Raw genomic sequence first — 16850 nt, 5'->3', positions numbered from 1 at the left:
TTTTAAAGTTCTCAAAATACTTTCTTGATCACTCTAGGATTCACTGTACAACAAATGCTTCAAACATTTTAAACCTTCAAAGGCTAAGGTTTCTGAAGCCGATAGTGGTCAAGCATACCCTCGATCAGTCATCAAATTTCACGTCTCCACTCTAGGCAACCAAATTTTGTTATACTCTCACTCGCACACAGAATCTCACCCCTCACTTGTTCTCTATTGTTGACTATAATGCCCATCCTTTTGTTTTCATGGTTGGAGGTTCTAGAACAAAACCCATGGCTGAGTATTCAATACTCGGTGACGCAATGCCACAATAATACCATTTCAGAATGACGCACGTCTGATAGTGAAGCCATGATTCTAGGCAGGAACTCTGGGCAAGACGATTGGCTGACATGGACTATTCCATTTTACACATTTGGGAGGGTTACAGGTTTCTTGAGAGATGGTGCAGAGCTATAGTGACCTATGTTAATTTATTTGGACTCTTGTGACAGGTTAATATTGAACAGTGCTGACTGATGATTCATAAATTCCGAAATTCAGGAACTCTTAAAATAAACAAAAACCACCATATCATTTTCATTCCATTCTTTGTGATTTGATTCACCTGATGTCATGGCTAGTTTGTCACTTATAGGTGACCCTGGGGGTCAAAGGGTTAGGGAGGGTCTGGATGGGAGGGAGAAATGAACAACTCCCTGCCCCTGAAATATCTAATATGATCTATGCCTGAAACAGCCTCTCCTGTAACTCCTATTGCTTGGATTCTCACACTGGCCCCTGTTTATAACCGATGGCAGAGGTGTAAAATGGGAGTCTCTGGTGCCTGAAAACAATATTTCTCCAGGCAGGTGGGGTCGTTAGCCTTGGGAGGCAACTCACGTACGTGTAGGAGAAGGACAACTCTGATTCCAAACTCTGGTAGGCAGAGCTTGTTAGTCTAGGTCAGCAGTCTGCCAAGGAGAAGGTAAACTCTGATCATAAACCCAGGCAGGTAGGGATTTGGCCATGACTGGTACATGTAGCCCACCCAAGATGGTCTCATAACCCCCAGCCATGGGTCAAACTGGTCAGTGGATCATCTTTGGAGGCCTGTGTCTGGTCACCTGCTGAAGTTTGTCTTGGTCATTGTTTCATGGACATGGGCCTTCCAGCAGCCCCTTGGGAGAGGCGTGGTTCAGGGCAGTTCCTCCGGCCTTGCAGGTACAGGCCATTCCTCTGCAGCCACCTCGCCCACCAGCCGTCTGGACAATGTCTTGCCACCGGGTTCAGGCATTGGTGGTCAAAATGGTGGTGTGCACTCCTTGCCATGTTAATCTTGTCTTCGCACAGGAATCATCCCCCCTTATCATCCATTTTCCTCCGGTATGTTATTGTTTGTCCAGAAGTCCTGTCGGGCCTCTGACGTAGGCAGGTCCCAGATGTGACAAGAGGCATCCAGCATGCCCACTGCATCTACGGTACAGCTGTGATGGTTGTTTGGTGGGGTGGGTTGGGGTGGTACCTGCAATGGACAATTGGCTGAGTGACTAAGCACCCCTTTTGAGGAATCTGTGCTGCTCACTCCACCTGAAAATGGGCCTAGAAAAAGTGGTCCAAACATCGCCCTCTCCGTTTTTCTTCTGGGCGAGTTGCCACACCTACATGTAGCTGCCAGGACATCCATTATGCGGATGAAACACAGGAAATAGATGGGCTGAAGTAGTTTGTAGGGCCTCCTTTGTTGTTCAGGTTTTTATCCACGATAAGGATATAGACTTTGGTAATCCCATTGCTATACATCTCTTCAACTTTGTGTCAAAACTCTGTGTATCTAATCCGCCATCGCAGTGCTCACTGCAGCATTCACTCTCCTCAATTGGCATCTACAGGGCAACACATGATATTGCACACCACGCCGAAACTCTTTGTACTTGAATGCATAGACAAAGGGATTGACTACTGAATTCAATATGGCTATGGTCATTTTAACTGAACGTAATGCATTGTATACCTCTGAAGATATGTCACTGGAAAAGATTAGAATCCAAAAAATACAATCAATCGGTATCCAGACGAGAAAGTAGATGACCGAGACAATCAAGAGCAGCTTGACCACACGGCGACGAGCTGCTAGAAGCTCATTGGCCGGTGCGTGGTTGTTGTCTCGCTGCTGATTTTGAGCAGCTCTTTGCAGGCAGATCAGAATTTTCCTGTAGCACCCAAAAAGAATCACAACAGGCAGCCAAGTCTCAAGAAAAGTTGTAAGATAAACCCTGGTAGAACTCTGTTCAGAAATACCCTGTTTAAAGCACTGATTTGTGCTGCTGTCATAGGACGGTGCTGTCAGATTAGGAATCTGAAGTGATATAGATATAGTCCATATCACTGCTATCATTAGTCCAACTTTGGCCCGAGTGAAGAGACGGGGGTATTTCAAGGGATGGACAATACCCACGTAGCGTTCCACTGTCACACCCACCACACTGAATATCGAGATATTACAAAGGGCCCAAATGATTCTCTTTCCATGAAAAAATTTGCAGAAGATTTCATTCTGTGCATTGTTATCATCTCCAAGGACACTACCATGTCTTTCTTGAAAAGCGATGGCAGTTACACAGACAAGGATATCTGCCACTGCCAAGTCTGCGATAAGAAAATTTGTCACATTGTGCATAAATGTTGCCTTTGCGATGGTGATGCAGACAAGGCTGTTCCCCAAAATTCCAATTATGCAGAGAGTCACTTGCACAAAGAAAAAAACATATTCAATTTCAGTTGAGTCGGGTGACGGCCAGCCTGTAGTACTAGGATTCGACTGATTGTTGAAATCCATGGTAGCAATGGCAAATTCTTAGCAGGCTGTGTTGTCACTCTTCAGATCTGTGATTTAACAAATATACAGCCTACAAATAGGCTTGTGACCAAACTGTGTACAGTATTCCTCCAAGAGTTTGCAACGTGTTGGCCAATCAAAATTCATCAAATTCATGTCAACCCATTCCAAATATGGATTGGATCGACAGATTTCATGCATCGGGATTGGCCAACGCATTACAAACTCTTGGAGGCACACTATTTTGAATTTGCTCATATTATCCTGATTGATGAGATAAAAAAATATGAAAATTCCTTTCTTATGATGTACACTTCATTGCCAGATTCACATCATTTGTAAAATTTTCCCAATTTGACAGTTGAAAGGCTCCTAGATACACAGGAAAAGATGACAAAATGCAACGAAAAAGTGATTTTTTTTATTATTAATTCATGCTTTGGTAAAATGAATACATGTAAATACTCGTACCAACCTCGTACATACATGTACACACGAACACGTATGTGGTGATTTGGCTAAAGTCACCACTGCAAGAAGGATCCAAGGAATCCACGCCAGCAACCTCTGTCCAGATGATTGGCTATCTTGTCCAGTGTTGTCCGGTCTCAGTTCACAAGTGTTCGATGTTAGCTTCAGTCAGCTCAAGATGAAGTTGGTGGGAGTGTTTTCGTAGTTAATTAAGTGATGTCATCTTGCAAAAGCAATATCTGTATTTGCATCTACATGAGCGTGTAGAAAGGTTACAATCTTGTGATCCCCCATTTTGACCCTGAGAAGGGACTATTCATGTGAAACACACTACATGTAGGTCAGTGCTTTTTGTTGAAGTACAAACTTAAGAAAATACAGTATTTGTTTGGGGGGGGGGAATGTGAAGACATTTCAGGTATATTCAGCTGACAATGGTTATTAAATATTTCAATTTACATTTATATTTCTTTTCACCTGATGCCGTTTTTCTTTTGAGTGAACTGAGCACCACCGCTATATTTCGCTTACTATTTCTGATCTCATGTTCAAAATATACCCAATATTATTCTTTATTCTCTTTTTCAAAATCCTTTGGATTACTTTGCTTTATGAACCGAAACATGGATCACCATTTAAGAAAGAAATTGACAGCACAAAATCTAAAACTGTGGTAATCATAATGCTGAAATTACTGATGTTGATGTTTCTTCCTGGAATGAAATCACTGCACTTTCCGTTTTGATTATAGTTTGCACTGGTAGCAACACAAAAGGAACTAAAATGGCAAACATTAAAAATAAAAGGGTGAAATTGCACAGGCGTGTGGTTTTAATGGACTGCACTAGAAACTAAACGTTTGTTCATCTCTTCAGTTTTCTATATCACATGCTTGAGTTGCACTTTCTACTGGCTAAGCTGGCTTTTACTACAAGCATAACAAAAGATTTATCTGTGCTACTTATTGTTGAGTATTTAGTCAAGCCTGAAGTGGTTGGCAAATATGTTTTTATCAGTATCGTCACAGACTGATGGTTGTACAGGATATTATACATGTATCTAGAGTGGGTAATGGCTGGTTAATAACATCCACCTTCAAGTCAGGCATTGTTTGCTTGTTAGGCATTCTTTGCTTGTCAGGTATTCTTTGCTTGTCAGAAATTGAGAAAGATGAGGAAATTTTGCCAGGGAGAAGCAGAAAGAAATCAAAGAGTTTTAGAATCATCACTGCAAGGTCCTAATTTATTGGAGCAGAATACAATAAAGAGCACTCTACATGAAGTTGACTTTATTGGCTGATGATAATTTACTGGTAACAGCTTGTCACAATCCCAAAGGTGATTGGAGAAGGACAGAGACCAAAGGTTACTTGGATCTTAGGGCTCAAGGGACCCCTCAGGCTTTAATGAAAAGAAAACTTTTAAGAGGCATTATTAACAGCACTTAATTATTTGTTTAATATCGGAGTTTTACAGAGTGCGCCCCCAAAAGTTTGCAATGCATTGACCAATCACAGTGCACGAAATCTGTCTACCGAATGCGTGTTTGGAAAGGGTTGACAGATTGTGCGCATTGTGACTGATCAACATGTTGCAAACTTTTGGGGACGCACTCTGTGAAACTCCGATATTAAACAAATAATTCAGTGCTGTTAATAATGCTTCATTAAAAGGAAGCGCCTCCTGGAGGCACAATATTGTAAATTACCCATATTGCATACTGTGTTCTTAATGTTCATTTCAGTAAGCCATTCAGCTTCACGTAAAGACTGTGTCACCACCAGACTTAAATTTTTAACAATTTCCAAATGTGGCTAGTGATCTTCCTCGGTGGTGAGCCTATATAAGTGAAATTAAAGAGACCAAAATAAAAGAACCAAGGACAAAGACTGTACAATTGCAAATCAGCAAACCACTTGTATTACAATATTTACACTAAGTACAACATTCAAAGCTTTGGAAATCAAACATAAGGCTTATTTTTTTTCCAAGTGCTCTGCAAGGTTTCAAGAAACAAAGTGAAGTAAATGAAGTTTCTAATATCATTAAATAGTTACACTTCTATTGTGAGCTACCTTATTCACTTCAATATTTTAGATTGTATTTACTTCACAGTATTGTATTCCAGAAGTTTCCAATTTTAAAGTTCTCAAAATAGTTTCTTGGTCACTGTAGGATTGTTTGAAAAAATTCACTATGCACCAAATGCTTCAAACATTACTTAAGCCATTTTCAAATGCAAATATAGAATTTTATCAGCCCAAACTGCCTACTGTATTATACACACTCAACTGGTTGTAATTAAGACGGGTTTTACAGGTAGACTGGAGACTCGCTACTCGCAGTGTGTCAGTTCTTCAGGGTAGGCTGTGTCTGTCCACCCGTTGCCCAGTCTCAATACTTCATGTAGCCAAAAGCACTGTTCCTAAAGTAGTAGTACATGTGCATGTCGATTGATTGTCTCAGAGTATTCTGAAACTCGTCATGGCTTTGTTTGATGGAGTATCTTGAGAGGGTGAATGCTGCTATGATTGGAACAAACGGATGACATGTTGCCGATGAATTTGACCCTGATTTTTTGTCAAAAGGGTGGAAATTGGGACCGATCATCAGTACCAACTAACGAAGGAATTGAACCTTCAGAGGCTAAGGATTCTGAAGTCAATTACTGGTCAATCATACCCTCAATCAGTCATCAAATTTCACGTCTCCACTCTAGGCAACCAAATTTTGTTATACTCTCACTCGCACACAGAATCTCACCCCTCACTTGTTCTCTATTGTTGACTAGAATGCCCATCCTTTTGTTTTCATGGTTCGGAGGTTCTCAAACAAAACCCATGGCTGAGTATTCAATACTCGGTGATGCAATGCCACAATAATACCATTTCAGAATTATGCACGTCTGATAGTGAAGCCATGATTGGTTGCAGCCCATCTCAGCAGGAACTTTGCGTAAGATGATTGGCTGACATGGACTATTCCATTTTGCACATTTGGAAGGGTTACAGTTGTCAACTATGGTGGCATCTTAATATGGGACTCTTGTGACAGGTTAATATTGAACAGTGCTAACCAAAGATCCATAAATTCCAAAATTCAGGAACTTTTAAAATAAACAAAAATCACAATATCATTTTTTATTCCATTCTTTTTTATTTGATTAATTCGGTTTCATGGCTAGGTTGTCACTTATAGGTGACCCTATGGGTCAAAGGATTAGAGAGGGTCTGGATGGGAGGGAGAAACGAACAACTCCCTGCCCCGTGAAATATCCAATAATTATGATCTGCGTTTCAAACAGCCTCTCCTGACTCCTATTGCTTGGCTTCTTGGGCCAGCTGTTGTTTATAGCCGATGGCAGAGGTGTAAAATGGGAGTCTCTTGTGCCTGAAACCAGATTGCTCCAGGCAGGTGGGGCTCGTTAGCCTTGGGAGGAAACTCACCAAAAGAAGGGCAACTCTGATCACAAACCTGGGTAGGCAGAGCTCGTTAGTCTAAGTCGGCAGTCTGCCAAGGAGAAGGTAAACTCTGATCAAAAACCCAGGCAGGTAGGGCTCGGTAGCCATGACAGGTACATGTAGCCCACCCAAGATGGTCTCATAACCCCCAGCCATGGGTCAAACTGGTCAGTGGATCATCTTTGGAGGCCTGTGTCTGGTCACCTGCTGAAGTTTGTCTTGGTCATTATTTAATGGACATGGGCCCTCCAGCAGCCCCTTGGGAGAGGCGTGGCGACAGTCCAGCCCGTGATGGAGGCAGGTCCCAGATGTGACAAGGGGCATCCAGCATGCCCACTGCATCTACGGCACAGCTGTGATGGTTGTTTGGTGGGATGGGTTGGGGTGGTACCTGCAATGGGCAGCTGGGCTGCGTGACTGAGCAGCGCAGCCCTGTTGAGGAATCCGTGCTGCTCGTTCCACCTGAAAATGGGCCTCGAAAAAGTGGCCCAAACATCGCCCACTCTGTTTTTCTTCTGGGCAACTTGCCACACCTGTCTGCCAGGACATCCCCTATGCAGATGAAACACAGGAAATAGATGGGCTGAAGTAGTTTGTAGGGCCTGCTTTTGTTGTTCAGGTTTTTATCCACAATAAGGATATAGAATTTGGCAATCCCATTGCTATACATCTCTTCAACTTTGTGTCAAAACTCTGTTTATCTAATCCACCATCGCAGTGCTCACTGCAGCAGCCACTCTCCTCAAATGGCATCTACAGGGCAACACATGATATTGCACACCACGCCGAAACTCTTTGTACTTGAATGCATAGACAAAGGGATTGACCACTGAATTCAATATGGCTATGGTTATTTTAACTGAACGCAATGCATTGTATACCTTTGAAGATATGTCACTGGAAAAGATTAGAACCAAATAAATACAATCAATTGGTATCCAGACAAGAAAGTAGATCACTGAGACAATCAAGAGCAGCTTGACCACGCGGCGACGAGCTGCTAGAAGCTCATTGGCTGGTGCATGGTTGTTGTCTCGCTGCTGATTTTGAGCAGCTCTTTGCAGGCAGATCAGAATTTTCCTGAAGCATCCAAAAAGAATCACAACAGGTAGCCACGTCTCAAGAAAAGTTGTAAGACAAGCTATAGGAAAAATCTCTTCAGATATACCCTGTTTAAAGCACCGATTTGTGCTGCTGTCATAGGAGGGTGCTACCAGATTAGGAATCTCAAGTAATATTGAAGTGGTCCATATCAATGCTATCATTAGTCCAACTTTGGCCCGAGTGAAGAGACGGGAGTATTTCAAGGGATGGACAATACCCACATAGCGTTCCACTGTCACACCCACCATACTGAATATCGAGAGATTAGAGACGGTCCAAATGAACCTCTTACCATGAAAAAATTTGCAGAAGATTTCATTCTGTGTATTATTACTATCACCAAGACCACTGCAGTATCTTTCTTGAAAAATGATGATGGCTACACAGACAAGCATATCTGCCACTGCCAAGTCTGCGATAAGAAAGTTGGTCACATTGTGCATGAATTTTGCCTTTGCAATGGTGATGCAGACGAGGCTGTTCCCCAAAATTCCAATAATGCTGAGAGTCACTTGCACACAGAAAAAAACATATTCAATTTCAGTTGAGTCGGGTGACGGCCAGCCTGTAGTACTGGGATTCGACTCATTGTTGAAATCCATTGTAGCAATGGTAGATTCTTTGCAGGCTATGTTGTCAGTCTTCAGAACTATAATTTAACAAATATACAGCCTACAATTAGGCTTGTGACCAAACTGTACACATGGAGTAAAAGTGTCCATTTGGGCCATTTACATGTACAACAGTATGCCTCCAAGAGTTTGAAATGTGTTGGCCAATTACAATTCATGAAATCTGTAAACCCATTCCAAATGTGCATTTGGTCGACAGATTTGTGCATCCTTATTGGCCAAATGCGTTACAAACTCTTGGAGGTGCATTATTGTGAATTTGCCATATTATCCTGATTCACGAGAAAGAAAAAAAAACCTTAACTTCCTTTCCTACATGTATGATGTACACTTGGTTGCCAGATTTACATTATTTGTCAAATTTCCCAATATGACAATATGACAAGTTGCACTGGAGTAGATGACAAAATGTAACAAAAAAGTGATTTTTTGATGATCAATTCATGCTTTGGTAAAAAGAATACATGTAAATACTCGTACCAACCTCGTACATGTACACGTACATGTGTGTGGTGATTTGGCTAAAGTCACCACTGCAAGAAGGATCCACGGAATCCACGCCAGCAACCTCCGTCCAGATGATTGGCTATCTTGTCCAGTGTTGTCCGGTCTCAGTTCACAAGTGTTCGATGTTAGCTTCAGTCAGCTCAGGCTGTGCACCGTAGTTGATGGGATTGTTTTCTTAGTCAATTAAGCGATGTCATCTTGTAAAAGGGATATCTGTATTTGCATCTACATGTACATGTATGTGAGTGTGGCCCTGACAAGGGACTATGCATGCGAGACACCTTAAATGTATGTACATGTAGGTCAGTGCTTTTTGTTCATAGATTACGAACTCCTACACTTTGGAGTCTAGTATTGGGGGGAGGGATGCAAAGAAAAGTCTGATACTTTTTCCTGACAATGGATTTTTAATATCTCAAATTTTAAATTGTTCACCTGGTGCCGTTTTTGTTTTGAGTGAACTGAGCACCACCTCAATATTTCGCTTACTATTTCTGATCTCATGTTCAAAATATACCCAATATTATTCTTTACCCTCTTTTCCAAAATCATTTGGATTACTTTGCTTTATGAACCGAAACATGGATCACCATTTAAGAAAGAAATTGACAGCACAAAATCTAAAACTGTGGTAATCATAATGCTGAAATTACTGATGTTTCTTCCTGGAATGAAATCACTGCACTTTCCGTTTTGATTATAGTTTGCACTGGTAGCAACACAAAAGGAACTAAAATGGCAAACATTAAAAATGAAAGGGTGAAATTGCACAGGCGTGTGGTTTTAATGGACTGCTCTGAAAACTAAACGTTTGTTCATCCCTTCAGTTTTCTATATCACATGCTTGAGTTGCACTTTCTACTGGCTAAGCTGGCTTTACAAGCATAACAAAAGATTTATCTGTGCTACTTATTGTTGATTATTTAGTCAAGCCTGAAGTGGTTGGCAAATATGTTTATATCAGTATCGTCACAGACTGATGGTTGTTCAGGATACAATTACATGTATCTAGAGCAGGTAATGGCTGGTTAATAACATCCACCTGCAAGTCAGGAGTTGTTTGCTTGACAAGAATTGATGAAAGATTAGGAAATTTTGCGAGGGAGGAGCGGAAGGAAATCAAAGCATCATTACTGCAAGGTCCTAATTCATTGGACCGGAATACAATAAAGAACACTCTACGTGAAATTGACTTTACTGGCTGATGATAATTTACTGGTGACAGCATGTCAGAATCCTGAAGGCGATCAGAGAAGGACAGAGACCAAAGGATAATTGGGTCTTGGTGCTCAAGGGACCTCTTAAAAAGAAAACTTTTAAGAGGCATTATTAACAGCACTGAATTATTTGCGTAATACGGGCATTTCACAATAGGGCGCCCCCAAGAGTTTGCAACACGTTGACCAATCGCAGTGCACTAAATCTGTCTTCCCAGTGCGCGCTTGGAAAGGGTCAACAGATTTTACGCATTATGGTTGGTCAAAGCATTGCAAACTCTTGGCGGCGCACTATTGTGAATTGCCCGTTTTGCCCTGTGTTCTTAATGCACGTGCTGTGAAGCCATTCAGCTAAAGGCTTGAACCCTATTTCAGTATTACCAAATAATGACGATTTTTTTCCATTGAACAGTGCCGACTGATGATCCATACATGTAAATACCAAATACCGGAACTTTTTAAAAATAAACAAAAACCACCATATCGTCATTTTCCATTCTATACTTTGTGGTTCAAGTCATCCGGTGTCATGGCAGGTTGTCACTTATAGGCTAGTGGAGGGATAAGACTTACCAGTACATGTAATTGTCCAGCTCAAATTGATAATAGAGGGATCCCAATATGACGCTTTTAGCGTCGTTCTGCGCACTTCTGCCTTTGAAAACGAGGCTGTATGTGTCAGCTTCAATTCTTAATACGATCAAATGATTGAAAGTAAGGAGTCAAGGAATAAAATACATAACGGTATGTTAAATTCAGACCTTTCAGGCTGCAAATTTTTGTGGAAGAGTCTTTCAGGATGACTCAACACGTAAAATCAAAAGAAAAAAACGACAACGGACCGCAAACTAACGTACCTGCGATGGTCATGTGTCTTGTGCAGTGGGCGTGGTTTAAAATGAAGTGGCGTCACAGTTATGAACCAGATACTCCATGTACTGTGTGGACTCCACGGGCGCACGCGAGGAAGTTCAACACAGAGAGCTTCGGTTTCGATGTAGATGTGCGCAGACGGCGCTAATATGAAATCCCTCTATATGAAGCAGCTGCCAACCCACCAGCCAAAGCTTCCAAGTTTTATTGTCTCTGTTGTCAATGTGTTTGCAGTTTGTCTTGTAGTGTACAGTCTGGGAGTCTGAAATAAATGTAATGTTTTGTTGCAGTCATAACCCATGAACTTGTTCTGTCATTTTTTTTTTACATTTTCCAGTGTTGGGATATTGCATCATTCTTGCCTCAAAAATTAGCAAATTCAATCCTTTTTATTATTGTATGACATAAGTAATAGTTATTTGAAATTAAAGAAATGACAAATTAAAAGGAATGATGAATGACAAGTTATGGGGATATTGCCAAATTTGCAACAACCTCCATGCGAGCCTGACATGTTTGTTAGCATACCCAGTGAACATCATCTTATCAGCAATTCTTTTTGGTAACATAATATCCCACTTTATAGAATACTAATAGCAAATATCACAGTTTTGTTATCACGAATATAGTGGTGTAGACTAATCTGATTAAATGCCATAACTGCAGTGGCATTGCACTATTGGCTTGGTGCTTGCTTGCATTTGGCAAATCACGCACAACACCCTGTTCGTCAAAGAGGCATGTAACGCATGTATGTCCAGGAGCACTGTGCCATCACAGTAACGGCCTCTCATTCTGGTTGTCAAATTACACTGTAAAAACAAATGCAATTTCATCCAAGGCCATTCATTTACCAGTAGAAGGACATGGCTTTAATAGGCTCATGCTGTCAGCCACTGGCATTGTATCTTTTGTACAAGACTGCCTTGGTCAGGCAGAAAAATGCAGATTGGGAAGTGACATGTGTAATGTACATGTGCATGAAAGTAAGTACAGTGTCCTAGTTCATTCTGGATGGGGAACGCTCAGAGCTAGAGAAGGGACAGTTTTACCTGAGACAGTGTTATCGACATTCTATCATTTCAATAACATTGACCCCTCCCCAGCTGACCCAATTTACATGTGCATTTGCGTGCAACGTAAAGTAGCAGGATTCGTGTTGTTTATATTCAGATGAATGTACATGTACACCTTAAATGCCCTTAAAATCTACAGCAGTGAAACAATTTTAACATTTTGAGGCTGAACAATTCTCAGTTTTTTCCATATGAAATGCCACCATCCTGGAATGAACAACAGGGATCTACGTGTACATGTACTTGTATAATTTCCTGTTTCACACGTTCATACACTTCTGTTGTTTTATTCCTGCATAACCTCGGGTTAAGGTGAACAGTTAAAGTTCAACTATATGGGGGTTTTTTTGGTAGTGCTTGGCATGCAATTTTTATCACCATTTCAGAAAAGGTAACTTTGTTTTTGCATGCAGCCAGCTGATGGATTGGAGACAAGATGGTAATTTGTTTATTATTCAACCTCAAGTCATGTCATCAGAGCTCAAGGAGAGTGATGACCAATGTTTGCCTGAATAATTAGATATTCAAAAGCCCTGCAAAGTTGCAGTATTTTCTTGTGGCTGTTGTTACAAACCCTCTGCTGGATGATATGTGGAGTTTTCTTCATCTCCAATCTTACCCCTGAGAGATGGACGTCCGTGCGCCAAACAGTACCAGGGTTTCTTAGGAACTTTGAGTTTGTGCATTTATGGCTGCTTATGTGAATAATGACGAGTCTTTTTAATACAAGGCTTCTGAACAGACTTTTATTTATCCACAACTTCACTTAAACATTGAAGAATAAATGTACAAAGGATATGTACAAGTAAGATAATATGTATTTATGTTAACACCGGTACACGTACATGTACATAATTAACCGGATCCTTAAAATTTAGCTCTTTTCATACAAGCTCTAGGACAGCAGATTAATGAGGGACAGGTACAAGCAAGTGCATAAGTCTCCATGTAATTAAAGTTTGCCACCATACAAAGTTTTCAGTTTTATGATTGAATGAAGTCTTTTTACAAATGTACATGTATTTCATTTTAGAAGTAATGAAAAGGCTACATCAGGGTCCCTTATTTTTTTATCACAGTTATACTCAAAATTTACAGCTCTTCAGTCAAGTAGAAAACTTGTACGGGGGGAGCTGCAACTTTCTTTGGATCAAAGCTTGACAAATTGCTGTCAACCATTTCCATTTTTATGTACAATTTGTTTGGATAGGATACGATATCCAAGCAGCTCTAGCTATCATGGAGACGAGAGATCAAGCGTTAATTTTTGGGTGTAGAAAAATGTTCCCTACATTAAGCTGATAAAAACAAACGAATGCAGAAACATGGCACAAGGAAGCAAACAGTACGTTGTGGTATGTCTGCTGCTGAAACAATACTAAATGTCTTATGTTAAGTGTGATTCTATAGTGAGGCTCAGTGCCATTAAAAAAAATTCATACATGTGCATTTACATGCCTCATATAGTTTCTCTATTCAACAATGTTTGACCGCGTACATGTACATGTATTAACATTTGATAATGCCCGCTGAGAAGTGATAAAGAAGTGGTAAAGCGCGCTGGTACCTGGATACGAGACAGTTTACTCCATCCCTATTGGTCATGAGTCTGCATGTGACACAACATGCAGAATGCGCCACACACGCGCGCCAAGTCCATATATATACAAGGAGATTCTATTTGACAACTTTCAAAAAGAGTGTACCATAAAAAGGAGGGGTGTATGTGGGAAAATAAAATTAAAATTTTAGAATAATATCGTTGGAAATCCATCTTATGTTGACTTCTTTTGACTCTCTGAATAAAAAGGTATTTACGGTATGAATAGAAATAAATATGTGCTTGGCTGGTCTTAAACTAATATTCAAGACCTTGCTCAGGAGAACGAACACTGATAATGCCCAAGCCCCAGTTGCATCCATTCTCCTGAGCTGGTCTTAAACGCATGTTTACAACCAGCCAAGCACATACATGTATATATATTCCCTTTGTAATTCTAGTTATTGCAATCAGTCTATTTAATTTTGAAAAGTCCTCACATGAGTGGCTATCACATGAAGGAGTTGCCTTTCACCATTATGTCCTGGTTCCTGATCTTGGTCAGAATATGTACATGAATGGAGTTGTTCACTGATTCTCTCTGGAGCTATGAGTGTTGTTCTGTGAGATCTAAGACTTCCTCCCTGCTCAAAAGTTAATAGTTGCTGTCCATGGCCGTCAGGAATGAATCATTTGGCAGCTGCCTACAGCAGCATCACATGCCTTTGGGCATTTCATAGCTGCCTCCTTTGTTGTTCAGCTTTGCAGCCACAATAAGCATGAACCGATATTCTGGTAGTCGTATCATTATATCTCTAGTACAGTACTTAGTGTCAAAACTCCTTGAAGTTAATCTGCCGTCACAGTGCTTACTGCAGCAGTCACCCTCCTCGAATGACACCTACAGGAGAACACGTGATATCGCACACCACGCTGAAACTCTTTATACTTGAATGCGTAGACGAAGGGATTGACCACTGAATTCAATACAGCTATGGTTGGTTTAATTGAGTACAAAGTATTGTATACTTCAAAAGATATGTTACTGAAAAAGAATAGAATCACAAATATACAAAAAACCGGTAGCCAGACAAGAAAGTAGATGACCGAGACGATCAGGAGTAGCTTGACCACACGGCGGCGGGCCGCCAGAAGCTCATTGGCCGGTGCGTGGTTGTTGTCTCGCTGCTGATTCCGAGCAGCCCTTTATAGGCTAATCAGAATTTTTACATAGCACCCAAAAAGAATCACAAGAGGCAACCACACCTCAAGTATACACAAAAATGTAAGACAAACCCTTGTAGAGCTGTTTGCAGGTAGACCTTGTTTGAAGCACTGATTTGTGCTGCTGTCGTAGGACGATGCTGCCAGAGAAGGGACCGTGAGTGATATTGAAATGGTCCATATTACAATTATCAGTATTCCAACTTTTACACGAGTGAAGAGACGGGGGTATTTCAAGGGATGGACAATACCCACATAGCGTTCCACTGTCACACCCACCATACTGAAGATGGAGAGTTCACAAATGCCCCACACGATCCTTTGTGCATGGAACAACTTGCAGAAGATTTCATTATGTGCATTATTACCATCAACAAGACCACTGCTGTATCTTTCTTGAAAAGCGATGAGGGTTACACACACAAGGATGTCGGCTACTGCTAAGTGTGCAATAAGAAAGTTGGTCACATTTTGCATAAATGTTGCCTTTGCGATGGTGATGCAGACGAGGCTGTTCCCCAAAATTCCAATAATACAGAGAGTCACTTGCACACAGAAAAAAGCATATTCAAATTCAGACAGTGAGTTGTGTGACAGCCAGCCTGATGAACTAGTATCCGACAAATTGTTGGAATCCATTGAAGTGGTTGTTGGTTCTGAGTGCATGTAGGCTATGTATGTTGTTAATTGTCAGAACTGTAATTTAGCAAAGAGACAGCAAATTATTAGGTGTCTGACTAAAACTGTGCACAACTAAGATTTCAGTTTTACATGTCCTCTTGATTTTCAAACTCATATTATCATTCAATTTAAATTCCCCATTCTGATGGATTAAAATTTCCTCACCCAAGCTGTACAGGAATAAATGAAAGCCTTTTGGAAGTGAAAACACAAATTTCAGCATTCGTAATTGATTGCAGCAATATTTAATGTAGCATTGATAATACATGTAAGGATAAAGTGATTTGTCAGCCAGTGTTGTGGTCAAACCATCACAAGACCAGACAAAAGACCATGTGCAAGACCACACACACAAGACCAGTCACAATTAGCAGTGAGAACAATGACAAAGGAATGCTTTGTTGCATTTCAGTTCAGGTTCAATTTATTTTCCTCATAAGGGTGAAGGGTGAATAGCTTGTGGCTTGAATTCAGACTGGAGGTCTTGTGCCCATCTCATGTGGTCTTGTCAGTTAAGGTCTTCAGTGGTCTCGACTACAACACTGTTGTCATAACGAGCTCATAATTTACAAAACAAAATATAAAATACCCACCGTATATACACTGTACTTGGTGATTTATCTGAAGTTGCCTTGCACTAAGGAGACATGGATCACCAGCAGATCTTGTCCACACTGTCCAGAAACTCCTTTAGTGTTGTGTGGTCTCTAGTTCAGAAGTGTTTATTGTCAGCTTCAGTCGGCTCAGGATGAAAATTGCCAGGAGTGTTTGGTTTTCTTATACAATTAAGCCATGATGTCATCTTGCAAAAACCTTACCTGCTTACGCATCTACGTGAACGTGTAGGAGGGTTATTATCTCGCGATCCCTTTCATTTTGCCCCCAAGACAAGCTATTCATGCAAGATACCTTGCATCATGTACTAGTAGGTCAGCACTTTTTTATTTCTTGGATTTCAAATTTGCAGACTCTGTCCGGGGAAAATACAACGAAAATTCTGTTTTTTTGTTTATGACAGAGGATTTTTATAGGCCCTACTTGGGAAATTTTTCTTACATGATAATGCAGTTTTTGAGTGAACTAAACACCACCTCCATATACTGCTAGGTATAGTTAAACATATACTCAATAATTCTGGTTTCCATCCTCTTTTCCAAGTGCCACCCAACCTTTCAAAATGGGTCATAACTTGCTGGAGCCACTTTTGAGTCAGAGACCCTTAAAAAAATCTTGCCCTCTGCAAA

General features: G+C 40.8%; 1 protein-coding gene and 1 pseudogene across 2 annotated transcripts in view; one reads left to right on the top strand and one right to left on the bottom strand.

The window, feature by feature from the left end:
• The window catches only part of mms22l (MMS22 like, DNA repair protein), a 70168-nt gene that overhangs the window by 41494 nt on the left and 11824 nt on the right, over nucleotides 1-16850 (top strand). The window lies entirely within an intron of this gene.
• LOC147796621 (adenosine receptor A2a-like) lies at nucleotides 13046-15581 on the bottom strand (annotated as a pseudogene).

The sequence above is a fragment of the Acanthaster planci genome, linkage group LG15, assembly GCF_054643075.1.
Source record: "Acanthaster planci isolate LZ-2023a linkage group LG15, COTS_SCS, whole genome shotgun sequence".
In the NCBI taxonomy this organism is placed as follows: domain Eukaryota; kingdom Metazoa; phylum Echinodermata; class Asteroidea; order Valvatida; family Acanthasteridae; genus Acanthaster; species Acanthaster planci.
Note: the sequence above shows the minus strand (reverse complement) of the source record. Positions and strands in the feature narration are given on the sequence as shown.